This window comes from Nothoprocta perdicaria, unplaced genomic scaffold (assembly GCF_003342845.1).
Source record: "Nothoprocta perdicaria isolate Ctin4 unplaced genomic scaffold, notPer1 scaffold_18, whole genome shotgun sequence".
Classification (NCBI taxonomy): domain Eukaryota; kingdom Metazoa; phylum Chordata; class Aves; order Tinamiformes; family Tinamidae; genus Nothoprocta; species Nothoprocta perdicaria.
Genome location: NW_020454982.1, coordinates 4,748,821 through 4,757,939, shown reverse-complemented (window position 1 = coordinate 4,757,939; position 9,119 = coordinate 4,748,821). Strand labels below are relative to the sequence as shown.

Sequence of the window (9,119 nt, the reverse complement as noted above, 5' to 3'; positions counted from 1 at the left end):
GCCTTCAATGTCCAATATATTTTGTTCATGGTCTTTCAGAACCTTTACAGTGTATGACTGATGTTTTCATGCATCTATATATTTTAGTTAAAACTCTAAAATAACCACATCTAGAAAGCCACAAAGAGGAGAATCTGGAGGTTAAAGACACATGGTATGAAAGAACAGACCAAGACAAGACAGAACATCATAAAACATACCTTTGGCTTCAAAATGAGCTAATGTTCTGTGAAACTACAGAGAAACAGACACAGTGTGCAATATCTAGTTCCCAATGCTCAAATTTACATGACAGCTATTTACTTGACCGGATTACTCATTATGTGTAACATACTAAGGGAAAGATTTCATTATTATAATAATGAAAAAGACATTATTATAAGCCCTTAATAATAATGAGAAAGACATGATTATTATTATAAGCCCCTATTAGGATTTAAGATTGAGCTGAACTGTCTTACAAACTTCTAGTTATATTCTCCACTTTGTTAAGATTTCTTCTCATAAATTCAAAGTTTGGTTTTGCTCCTTGGAAATTAATTTCAAAAACAAAGATTTCTCAAATAACCTAAAACACCTTCATATAGAATTCAAATATGAGGCTGAGCTTTAGCAGTAGGTTAAGACAGCAATATCAGCACAATACACCTACATATCAGACAAAAAGGTCAAAGTCAAGAAGCCACTAGCAGTTCTCATTATTCCAGAAGAAACAGGAAACCCCTTTCAATCCACCACCCATTAAGCTTGCCATCATAGGTAGAAAGGTTTTTCAAACATCACAGATGAAACTTCAGCTTTAAGATATTCTCACCTTTTCACAGATTAACATTTTCAAATATTAAAATATCCTCAAATTTGAGTACTTTGCAGCTACGATTTGTAATAACAAAATTAAGCTGTCAAATTCATCAATTCTTCACACCAGTTTAGTAAGCAGTTATAACTGCACTAGAAAACAGACAAACACCATTTCTTCTCTTCAGTATTCATCACTGAACCTATTCCCTGCATCACTAGCAGCTTCTCTGTTTGATCAGTATACTGTTAACTCTCTTTATCAGTACTGTTCAGAATATCTACAAATGCAAATTGAAAATATATTTATATAATAGTCACCATGACAGTTAAACGTATAACAGTATATTTCAAGTAAGAAAGCACAGTTAAAATATCTGGTGAGCCAAAAGAATCAAACAAAAACACAGCAATGACAAGACTGAACTTGGAATCTGGCTCAAATCCCTAAAGCATGCTCAGAGACTGGATGAATCTTTATTGGTTTTGCACTAGATTAAAGAAAAAAATGCATTTTTAATCTAATGCATTCTGCAATCATAATCAGGCTTAATTTAAAATGGCAGAAAAAGTAACTTGAAAACACAAATATGTTTTTCTCCTGAAAAAGTCTTTTATCAGCACTACAGATGTACATAAGCTTTGAGATTTTTATGTACAGAGAAATTTGCTTAAAGAAAATCTCGATGTTGCTTGTTAGATGTTATTTTAACAAAGCAGACCAAGTGTTTTCAAGCAACCTAAACACACAATGAGATGTGTCTTAAATTATCGTTTATCATTTGAATTGACAGAACTCTATTAGGTATCATCTTCAATTTTTTTTTTTCTTTTCAGTATAGAAAAAGAAAAATCAGAATATATTTCAAAAATATCAACATAGGCTAGCTAATAACATAACCTTCTGCATTCAAATTCTTGAGCCTTGCTCACACTATAATATTGCATCTTATCTCATATCAAACAGCTATAATTAGCCACATCATCATGATTGCATTTGTTTAATATGAAGGTATAGCAAGAAGCTTTTGTTAGCACAGCAACGTCAGTCACAATTATACTTCAGCTGACACAGCTGTATTTGTAGAAGCACTTTTTGGACACCTGGCCAGACAAGTCAGCTTCTCTTTAAATCTATTTTGGCAGTAACCCTAATAATAAAAACTCCATCTTTAAGAATTCAGACTTTAGCTTTAATGACAGGGATTAAATATGTTATTCCATTAGCAACCCATGCAAACCCGTGCATATTTACAACGTAAAGACTACAAATGAAAAGGCAGTAGCTGCAACAAAGCAACTACTTGCACGTTCTTGCACTTGTAGGTCTGCTTCAACAAAAACAAAACTTCAATCCTAAAAGCACTTCATTCTCTGAAGATAACATGCCCCATATGGTAAAACACTAACAATGCCATTCTTCAAACAAAGAAACAGCTCAACAGAGCTCAAGTATACATTTGCTGAGAAAAATGGTTCATATTAAATCATTTTCAGCAGGTTCCATGCGCCTCCAGAGACGCACAAACTCTGTTGATTGTAATCAACATACAAAGTACATCAGTTCAGATGCAATCAATCTTGAGATTTCTACTGTTTTGACAAAAATGCCTTCAAAGAACTTGAATGAGAGAATTACAAATTATGGTAAGTCCCCTTTTACTCACTGCTTATGCCTATCTAATGTATATAGTTTCCATTACATCTGTAAGAGTAGCAGCGATCACACAAAAATCACAAAAAAAAAAAATCTTCAAAAAGGCAGGAAAATTCATAATTAAGGCTGACACTTGCTATTCATTTCACCATCTCTAGATACTACAATTTACAGAGCTTGTCAAATTACTCACTATCTGAAGATTCAAATTGTACTAGAGGATAAAACAGACATAGAACAATCTCAGATTGGATTCTTTATTCTCAGCGCTATATTTGAAATGGTATCAACAGTAGTTACACATGTGACAGTGAGACTTCCTTTTCATTGAACTGTTTTCCCATTCACAGCACTCAAAATAGTCTTCTGCATAAATAAGAGTTTTAAACTCTGACTTCACGCAGATGTTTTTTGTGGAGTTAAAATCCATTGTGCACAGCATGCATTGATTCTATCTCTTTATCCAGTATAGACAGGGTGGGGCACCCTCCTCCTCAGTCAGTGTTCTAAGAATTCGTAAATTAATTCTTCTTTGCGATGACAAAGCAGGTGGTGGCATTACTTCCAGACTAGTGGATGGAATTTCAGAATTTAGTTTATAGAAATAGATTTAGATTTATAGAAAAACTGTCCTTTCTATATAGTAAAAGAACAATAATTTTGTTCCCAGCAAATAACAGTTGAGAGTTGCATTTCTTCTCCTCTTCCTGCTATGGGCAGCAGCTTTCCTTTTTCACTTGCAGTCACTGATATTTTCACATGATACACTTTATTTTGCTGACAAGTAAATCCTGTCTCCCAATGAAAAGATGGGCAATTCATTGTTCACTCAAACTGCTTTGTTTCTAACAAAGACCAAATACTTACTGTGTGTCATATTGTACTCCATGACTGTTGAGAACTTAACATGAGCTGTACACTTCTATTCTTATAAGTCTCAAATTAACACCATTTTAATACACAATATTAGCATAATTTCCTTGCTTTTGAACAATAACATGCACAAGCAAATTTAAGTAGTTTAAATTACAAGTTTTTATAGGTCATTTAGAATTATTACAGTCTTAGAGCTTGCCCATTCTTTGTCCAAAGCTACAACATTAGGATCACCTGTACAATGGTTTGAATAGAATACTGAATAACATGATGTACTTGTTTTCTGTTTGCTCTCTTCTGTTGCTCTGCACCTTTACGATCTCCTTGCTATTCTAATTGTTAAGTAAATAATACTACATGCAAGACAGCTGACACTGAAAAACCCATACAGGCCACTTTGAGTTAAGAAAGTTTACTTTAGACACCAATGAAGAGTTCTGGCAATCAGCGCCTAGTAACAAGCCAGCCAAAAGGTATAAAAATTAATTTTTAAAAGTGCTACTTCGATGGAGCAAGTCACCAACATTCACATTTAATTAAAAAAAAATGCAAAATCCCTTTCTGCAGGATGCTTATATCCTTTAGACAAAACACGTTAAGCCCTTTCCTGAAGTCTACAAAGCAGCAAATGTAAACATTAAAAGCATTTTGTGGAATCAGAATATCTTCGAGACAGCATCTGTCATGCAGCAGTAGTATTCCTACCTTTTCTTTGTGTATACATACATACTTGTGTTTTATGAGCCTGCTATTTTCCTCAGGGCACACACAAGCCCCCCATTCGCTGCAGTTCCCAAAGATGACTGGGGACCTGTGAGGCTGCAGAGCTTGTTTTCTCTCCCCTAACCCCTCCATAAAGGCAGTGCCCTCGGCCTGCACACTAACTCTGCCCCCAACCATCCCTCTTTCTCCCCAGCTCGGTACCTACCTCCACCTTTTCATTTTGTCTCTTCACCACACTCTTCCTCACAACAAGCGAGAGAGGCAACTTTCCTTCTTTCCACAGAAACCTCTACAGATTCCTTGCTTCTTCCTACACCAGAACTCCTAAAAGGAAAGGGAGGACTGAACTAAAGCAACTCCAAACAGTGAAACTACCCCCATTTTCTTCCACCTCCTCCCCCCTTCTTGAGTATTCCATGGCCCAGGGTGGTGGGGAGGGAGGAAGAGAGGTAGGAGGGAGAAAGGAAAAAAAAATAGCAAACAAATCAGAGAAAAAAAGTTCTCAAAAACGCTGGAACTTCTCATACCACTCTTCCAGAGCAGTCTGTACGTCCCATACCCCTGGAAGGGACGTGCCGGGAAGGACGAGCCCTCGCCGCCCCTCAGGCGGCAGCGACCAGCGCGGCGGTGCCTCCCTCTCGCCTCAGGGCAGAGCTGCGCGCGCGCGCAAGTGAGAAGGCCCGTTAGGACCGTTAAGGCCGGGCCGGGCCGGGCCGGGCCGCCCCGCCCTTCCTGCTCTCGCGCGAGGGTCACCGCTAGAGAAGGCCCCACCCTCTCCTCCCGCGCCAGGATAGCCATTAGGGCGGCCTCTAGCTCCCTTCGACGTTGGGAGTACGCGGTCTGCAATGTGGCTTTCTGGCGAAGAAGGTGACGACCAGGTATGGCCCTGGGGCATGCCGCGGTCTGAGGTTGCACCTTCCAGCATGGAGCTGTCCTTTCCAAAATGGAGGCTTCCTAGGAGCTGTCCCCTCACTTCCTCCTGCCCAGCTTGGGCAGGGGGCCTGGTACCTCACTAGCTCAACTCTTCCTTCAAAGCAGCCCCACTTACCATGAGCTTGCTTTCAGAGACAAAAAAGTGATTGACCCAGGGGAGCGGTTATCATACCCTAGCTCCGCTCCTGCTGGACAAGAGCAATGGGAATCCTGTAGCTTCAGGTCACTGTCCTCCATGGTGTGTGCAGGAGGGGGAGTGCAAATGGGGAGACTGCAACTTACAACTGCAGTCTCTTACAGGACGTGCATGTTGTAGAGCGGTGTCCAGTGTGTGCCTGATGGCTGCCAGTTAAATACAGAAATGACTAATTATGTATCTGAAGGGCTCTTTGCATTTTAATCGACTAAGCTGTATGTGCAAGTGGAGTGTTTGATTGCATGCTGGAGCAGCTAGGGATGGAAAAGTTGGAGCCAAAAACTGATGTAGCGCAAACATCGGTGTAAACCTCTTGAATAAATCCAAACAAGTTTCACCAGGGCTGCCAGATACCACTTGATACAGATACCTGTGTCCAGATGCATCATAGCCTGGTTGTGAGCGAGGGGCAGAAAACAAAAAGTGGTTCTGAAAAGAACGTTCTCAGACGTTCTGGCCCCATCTGTGCCTGCCCTAGCCCTTTCAGCCTCCCTTTACCTAGCCAGACAAACGCCCTGCACACAGCCAGGCTCGCTGTTGCATCTTGAGCTGATACCTGCACCTCCAAGTGCCTTTTCCCAAGCCCACTGAGAGCCCAGCTTCTGCCTCAGCTGCTGAGACTGCCTGGCTGCAGTTCTGATATTGCTATTACTGCAAACAGATATGCTGTTTTACTTGGACTAGTTGTATGCTGATTTTTTTTAATGTATAAATATGCAAATCTTGTTAGATGATTCATACAAGATGTTGTATAAAAAGCTGCAGAAATTGGTAACAATATTTTACTTGCAATGAAATGAAAATAATTTCTGCTTGAAAGTTATCTATTTATTTATGTTATTTTAGCTCAATGTGCGATTCCATCAAAGTGTAATCTTCTGAATAGCTAAAAATCTTGCCATTTCTCCCCTTTCTAAAAGTTAAGGAGGAGTTCTTTGCTGACAAAATCAAAATGTAGACAAATTGTAGCATATTACAAATCTTTAAGTACTGTTTATTTTTAGATATTCATATAAGTATAGTCCCCTCCAGGCTATAGCAAACTGACTTCACTTTGAAAATACTTAAATTTCTCCAATTAGTCTGCCTAAGGGAACTGCTGGAAAAGGTGCTTACAAGAGATGAGTCTTGAGATTGCTGCGGTGCTTGTGCACTGAGGCCCAAGCAGCTGTTAACTAGCATGGAGCTTCTCTTACAATGATGCAGTTGTCTCCAGTTGTTCAAACAGCTGCACTGACTACACTAGCAGGACTGGCTAGTCTAAAAAAAAAAAGCTTGATGGCTTCTGACAGTGCTGCTCTTGGACTCCTGACTGCTACCATGTTGTACATAGGAATCAGACCATTCAGAGCTGAATACACATGAGCTATAAACTTTGTCTGGAGAGGCAAGGAGAGCCTGTTGGGGAGGAAGGCTTTGCAAGAGGACTGAAACTACGCAGATGCAAAGAAGTTACAATCAGAGATCAGTGCCTATTTTAGGCACTTCAGCTTGGCAATTTATTTTATTTTACATTTTTCCAAATCAGTCAGGGTGGGGAAGGGGCTGCCCTCTTAAAAGTACTTGAAACTATTGAACCTGTTGACTCTTTAACAAATAAAGACAGAGATTCTAATTCCCTCTCTTAAGAGTAATATCTTGCTTTATAGCTAACTTCTTCAAGAGAAAAAAATATTTCTCCTCTTTAAGAGACATAAATGTGGATTTGATGCAAGCAAGGGTTTTTAAGTTTTTTTTTTTTTTCTTGAAGGTTTTACCTTCTTGCAATTTTTTTATTCTTACCTTGTTCTGTAGTAATTCCTTATCTCCTGTACTGTTCTTCCGGTGAAATCTTGGATTTTAACAGACAAAGCTTTTTTCTTTTTTTTTTTTTTAGACATATTTCTTGGATGAATGCTTTTTACAGAGAACTAAATGAGTTTGAAAGAACGGGTTGTGAATTTGCTTTGTGCTTAAGTGAGCATTTGTACTACTGGAAGGTGCTACTGGCAGTTTATGATAGAAAATGCCAAAATGCTAGTTCTGAATTTGCTAGACTTCAAATATCTAATTCACGTGAGGAGGGCCTCATTACATTTTCCCGGGGTGATTCAAGTTATTTAGATATAGAATGTGCCTGCTGTGCTTTAGATTACAATAGAGGAACTCTTCAATTGCAAAAGATGTTTTAAATTCAAGACCTACTGCTTGCAGCCTGTGATGCATGTCTCAACTTAAGATAATGAAACCAACTTGTTCCAGACAAATTGCATTTAAATAATTAGTCCAAAGTCAAGAGAGTTTTTTGAGAAGTGTTTTTTGAGAAGTGTTTATTTAGTTCTCTGAAATCCAAGGTCATTGTCCATGACCCATCATTCTTCTTGATGGACTGGGTTATTCCAAGCCAAGCTTGTGGGTTTTAAAACTCTTGCATTCACTAAGTCTTTAATTGTCTGTGAAATGTCTTCATTCACCCCTGGGAATCTTGTACTGTTTCATGGCCATGAATTTAGTTGTGGCAGGAATCTGCACAGGGGGCATTTCTACCTTTCCGACTAAGCTTGTCCAGGCATTAATATAATTCTTTGTTCCAAGTTGTTGCAAACCATCAGAAAGATTCAAAGTCAGTCCATTTAAAATATCAATCCCAAGTATATACTCAGGGACAGGAACAATCATAACTGAATACGATTGTTTTGGGGGGTTCTCTGTTTTCATTTCTATTTGTGTTTGCACAGCTTCAATTTGTTTCCCCCCTCCTGTTTTCATTGGGAAAAAGCTTTCCATTAACTTCAGACCTGTTATGTATAAAGCATTAGTCAGATTTTATGCAAATAGAAGTAATACAGTTGAAATGCTGTGTCAAAATATCAGAAAATTATGTGGATGTGCATAGTTTATTCAATTTTAAAGAGTTAAATATGATGTATTTTCAAATTTGGTCATACAAACCAACTGATTTCCTTATTTTGCAGTACTAAGAATGCAAAATTCTGAAATGAAGATTTGAGAAAATGGTTGTGTATTAGAAGCTAATCTTAAATAATCATTTGTACACTAGAATTGCATTGCTGTTGCGACCTTTATTTTGAGCTTTTCTGCTCTGCATCATAAACAGATTCTAAACGTAGCAATATCTTGATGATATTTTGTTAAATGAGAACTGTATTAATGTGAGGCTTTAAGAAGGTGAAGATAGAAGGAATGTAGTGTGTCAGGGAGTGATGGTTGTTTTGAGAGTTCCTCCTGAAAACATAATATTCAGAAGTTCTTTTGTGCAGTTTCTCGGAATGGAACTACAGCTATAATCCTCAGATTTTACAACTCCTTTTTCCAAGATCTTTTCTCAATGCCTGAAAGAAATAGGGAAATTACTTGGTATAAAAATCCACCACGTTAAACTGCTGCAATAAGAACAGTTTCAAAAGTTATTTAAAAATTCTTTTGCATAGTTGATGTTCTTGAATCTGCCATACTGGGTGGTTCTTAAGCGAAAATATATGTCCTTTTTAAGATGCTTGGCCTCTCTATTTTAATCTGGAAAAATAGTAATTTCATAAACACCAGAAGAGCAGAGAGATATGAAACTAAATATTAATCAAAAATCTATTTTAATTTTCAAGATATGACGTGGGGATCTAGAATACTGGGTTTTAGACATCACTATGAAAACATCCTTTTAAATTCAGTATTGTAACAGCCATGTTCAACAGCTTGCTGAGCTGTTTGCTCAAATAACCTTCTACCTATATTCCACCAAAACAGTCAATTCAGTTGTGCCCTTTTAAGTATTCAAGAGGATTTTGGAGAACATTGCCATGCAAAAAGTATGCTAGCATCAAATATTTCAGTAGCAAAAGAAGCCCACAGGAATAAGATCAAAGATTACTTTTGATGCACTGAGGCTAGAAGTTAGATGGGATTTTATGGTTCATGTCAAGAGTAAGAAAAACACGA

The 9,119-nt window shown here is 38.2% G+C and overlaps 1 long non-coding RNA gene across 1 annotated transcript; it reads right to left on the bottom strand.

Moving 5' to 3' along the window:
- Positions 1-2,150: 2,150 nt before the first annotated feature.
- On the bottom strand, positions 2,151-4,672 carry LOC112945014. Its single transcript, XR_003248913.1, has 3 exons — positions 4,582-4,672; positions 4,260-4,378; positions 2,151-3,024 (listed from the first exon to the last, which is right to left on the bottom strand). It is a non-coding gene; the product is annotated as an uncharacterized LOC112945014 (long non-coding RNA).
- Positions 4,673-9,119: the final 4,447 nt, after the last annotated feature.